The sequence below is a fragment of the Trichosurus vulpecula genome, chromosome 1 (assembly GCF_011100635.1).
Source record: "Trichosurus vulpecula isolate mTriVul1 chromosome 1, mTriVul1.pri, whole genome shotgun sequence".
Taxonomy (NCBI): Eukaryota; Metazoa; Chordata; class Mammalia; order Diprotodontia; family Phalangeridae; genus Trichosurus; species Trichosurus vulpecula.
This window is the reverse complement of record NC_050573.1, coordinates 306,652,433-306,657,203: the sequence shown is the minus strand read 5'-3', so window position 1 is coordinate 306,657,203 and position 4,771 is coordinate 306,652,433. Positions and strand designations below refer to the sequence as shown.

General features: G+C 41.6%; 1 pseudogene; it reads left to right on the top strand.

Moving 5' to 3' along the window:
• The first annotated feature begins 2,930 nt into the window (after positions 1–2,930).
• Positions 2,931–4,524, top strand: LOC118832301 (annotated as a pseudogene).
• Positions 4,525–4,771: the final 247 nt, after the last annotated feature.

Below are 4,771 nucleotides of genomic sequence, written 5' to 3'. Positions count from 1 at the left end.
ACCATATATTTTACCGTGAATAGGTTATAATAATAGATTCACAGACTCCACAGGTATGGCTGATGCTGGTAAATGCCATAAGCCACTCAGAGGAAAGGTAACTTTGTGTGATTAACGGATGAAAACTTGTACATTTGGGGAAAGGCTGGGAGGACAATCCTAGTCTCTGTCTAGGATGGGATCCTCTTGGCTTCCTCATTATGTTCCTTTTGAAAAGAAACATTTCCCACCTGAGTTTGGCTCTGATGTTGGATCTTTGCATAACTGAAATCTCAACCAAACTTGAGATGATTTTATTTGAAGAATTATAGTCCATACTTGTCTATTCTTTTTGTCCTTTGTTTTGACTAACCTTGTTGCTAGTTTTGTTTCCTTCAGGCTTAAGCACCCTGCACTTTCCGGTGACTGCCTAAGCATGTAGCATTCTTGGAATTCCTGCCAGCTCGTTAAAAAAATGACCTCTGGAATGGGACTTTTTGGGGGCAGGGCCATCTCTACATCCAATTTCAGCATGAAGAAGCTATGGAAAATGAGACCTTCACCCCTCACCCCAAGATTTTGAGCCCCAATCGTTCAAGGGGGGTGGAAATGATGATAGTGTTTTGTTTACTTATTTTGTGTTATCCTTGCTGTGTTGTTTTATTGTTATGATATTATTGATCCTATGTAATGGATACAAGGATTTAGGGGTGGACATTTGAATTATTAATAATTATTTTGGGGATGATTGATTGAAGAGATTATCTTGCTGGGATCTAGGGGTGGATCACATTTGAATCGTAAACCAATATTTAGGAATGTCACCAAATGATATGTTTTGCTTTATAATGAATGATATGTTTTAGTTTCCTTTGTAATTGGATCACAATGTATGTTCTAGGATACATGGCTGATTAGATTATGTATCCTATAACAAGGGGTGGAGTGTAGCCAGAATGGCCTTTGTTTTCTTTGAATGACTCAGCTTACCTCATTAAGCCTCTGGACACTGTGGCTTGCTCTTCCGGGGCAGGAAGCCCAAAGAGCATTCCAGGAAGCAGACAACTTCCTGTGTGATGAGTCATGGGGCTGGCTGAGGGGAGGTGTTAACGGCTACGCTAGGGGGAGGGGCCAAGTCAAGAACCAATCGGCCCTGGTCGTTCAGGCGGTGCTTGATGATGTCAAAAACTCTATAAGAGGGGAGAGGACAGCTTGAAGATCCTCTTTTCCTTTTCCGGTTGGAGCCAGAGACAGTTACAGCGACAGTTACAGCGACAGTTACAGCTACAGTTACAGCCACAGCCACAGCTGAAGCAGGAGCTGCCAGTAGCAGAGCTGACCTACGGGAGAAAGCTGAACAAAGACTTCAGGCCAGTGGGTAATCTTATTACCATAGAGGGGGAAACATGATTTTGCTTTACGCAATCATGCTTCTCTGTAGCCTCCTGGTTACTCTTTCAAGGCGTACTTATTGGGCCTGGAAGCTTTTGATCAATATATCAAAATGGGGTTGCTGGTTCATGGGTTGGTTACTGTGGAGCCTAAATAAATGTTTTGATTCTTCTGCCTTCTACTTTGAGAGTTTCTTATATCCGGCGGTTCCGAACGTTTCAGACATGTTTATGATCCTCTTTGAGATTATAAACTCTGCCCTCCTAATACACCTGTTTATTCCACATATTCAAACAATGGTCTTAGCAAAGGACAAATATAGTCATCTTGATGACCGAGGTATTCTCTCACAGCTTGCTGAGTAACTGAATGAAACTAGGATACATTCCACTTATTTTTCTGCAGCAGCTTCTTACGCATTTCTTGCTGTGTCCTCATAAGCCCATGTTATCTTACTCTCAGCACCAGATGGCTGAAAGGTAGGTTCTTTATGGCAATCAATCTGCTGCTCATCTGAGACCTGCCACTTCCTAGAGATAGTAACTGACACCCTAGTGAGTGAGAAGCCTGTTGTGTTCCAGAGGACTGTACTTCCCACATCAAACAATGTTTATTCTGCACCTGGAAACCTACAAGACAGGGGCAGTTTGTAATTTTCTGTTCTCATTTCTCAGAATCCTGAGGTGAGCGTGTCTTGGAATCTCAGGAATTTCCAGATTCCAGGAGACTGGTCTTGTTTTGGAGGGTCAGCACATAAGTTTCTTATCTCCTTCAAAATGTAGCAACTTTTATTCTAAACAAAAGTAGTATAGACTGGAAACATTTATTTTCTGAAGGAGGAGTTTCCATCTTTCCCTGAAAATCAAGCATTTGTTAAGCTCTTACTATGTTCCAGGAACTGTGCTAAATGCTGAGATACAAGAAAAGGCAAAAAAATAACCCCTGCCCTCCAGGGGTTTAAATTCTAATGCATGGGACAATGTTAAATAATTAGGTTCATCAGGAAATAGCACTGGTATATTTATCCTATATTCCTTCTTATTGCATGGTAACTGAATGAAGAATTACAAAGGGATGAGGAACATCCAGTCTCACTCAAATATGAATTCTAGAGATCAAAATTTAGTAGGTGCTTATTTAAGTGATATTTTAAAATTCAGGCCACTGAGGACTCTGCCATCCTCCCAAACACCCAGGCTCCCAACCTACGTGTCATAATTGACTCCTCTCTCTCTCTCTCTCTCTCTCTCTCTCTCTCTCTCTCTCTCTCTCTCTCTCTCCCTCTCTCTCTCTCTCTCTCTCTCTCTCTCTTTCTCTCTCTTCCTCTATATCCAATCTGTTGCCCAGAGCTATCGATTTTATCTTCCTATCACCTCCAGCATCAAATACAAAATCCTCTGTTTTGACTTTTAAACCTGCCTTCTCCTACCTTCCCAGTCTCCTTATACCCTATGCCCCACCGCCATCCATCCCCTCATGTACTCTTCAATCCAGTGACACTGATTTCTTCGCAGCCACACCGAAGTCAAGTATCAAACCACCACCACTGACTGAACAAGATGATGCTGAGCACTGAAGGTGGAGAAGGCTTCATGGTAGAGGTCCAGGGCTTGCTGTGGTCCTACTCAGCTGATGAAGTCCAACACTTCTTCTCGGAATGCAAAATTCAAAATGGGACATCAGACGTTCAATTCATCTATACTTGAGAAGGCAGACTAAGTGGAGAAGCATTTGTTGAACTTGAATCAGAAGATGAAGTCAAACTGGCACTGAAAAAACACAGAGAGACTATGGGACACAAATATGTTGAAGTATTTAAGTCAAACAACATTGAAATGGATTGAGTGTTGAAGCATACTGATCCAAATAGTCCTGACACTGCCAATGATAGCTTTGTGCACCTTAGAGGACTCCCATTTGCCTGTAGCAAGGAAGAAATTGTTCAGGTTTTTTCAGGGTTGGAAATTGCGCTAAATGGGATAACATTGTCAGTAGACTTTCAGGGGAGGGGTACTGGGGAGGTTTTTGTACAGTTTGCTTCACAGGAAATAGCTGAAAAAGCTCTAAAGAAACACAAGGAAAGAATAGGGCACAGGTATGTCGAAATCTTGAAGAGCAGCTGGGCAGAAGTTTGTTCTCATCATGACCCTCCTCAAAAGCTAATGGCTATGCAGAGGCCAGGTCCTCATGACAGGCCTGGGGCTAGCAGAGGCTATACTAGTACCGGTAGAGGAGCTGGGTTTGAAAGAATGAGGCTAGGTGCCTACGGTGGAGGGTATGGAGGCTATGATGACTACAATGGATATAATGATGGATATGGCTTTGGGTCTGATAGATTTGGAAGAGACCTCAATTACTGCTTTTCAGGAATATCTGATCATAGATATGGAGATGGTGGATCCACTTTCCAGAATACAACAGGCCATTGTGTGCACATGAGATTACCTTGCAGAGCTACTGAAAATGATATTTATAATTTTTTTTCTCACCACTCAACCCTGTTTAAGTACACATTAAAATTGGACCTGATAGCAGAGTGACTGGAGAAGCAGATGTTGAATTTGCTACTCACGAAGATGCTGCGGCAGCTATGTCAAAAGACAAAGCCAATATGCAGCACAGATATGTAGAACTCTTCTTGAATTCCACAGCAGGAGCAAGCAGTGGTGCTTATGGCAGTCAAATGATGGGAGGCACAGGCTTGTCAAACCAGTCCAGTTAAGATGGTCCAGTTAGCCAGCAGCTGAGTGGGGGTTACTGAGGAGGCTACGGTGGTCAAAGCAGCATGAGCAGATATGACCAAGTTTTATAGGAAAACTCCAGTGATTTTCAATCAAACATTGCATAGGGAGCCAAGGAGCAATGAACAGCAGCTACTACAGTAGCAGGAGCCACACATCTATGGGAGTGAATGGAAAGGGAGGGATGTCTGGCATGTCCAGTATGAGTAGTGGGGGATGTAATCCTGATCACTGACTCTTGGTCAACTTTTTTTAAAGAAAAAAAACAAACAAAAATGAAGTTTAACAGTTTTGCAATACAACCTTGTGATTTATGCTTACTGTAAGTGAAATCAGAATTGTTTTAAAAACTTTCAGGTTCAGTATTTTTGAACACAGAAAAACATTCATCTAGGATGTAATAACCAAGTTGAGTAAAAACTGTAACTGTTAAACAATTTCAGCTTTTCACAAGGTAGTTATGTTGTAGAAGTGTACTTAAGTAGTAAGCGTATTTAAGTTAAAGCCGTTTTAATTACGTTAAATGTTGCTCTTATACCACATTACATGAAACACTGTTTGAGATGCATATTAGGAGACATGCTTTTTTGTAAAACAAATCTAGGAGCTGTGTCTGCACTTCAAAAATGAAACATTTGGCAGGTTCTAGTTTATTTTGT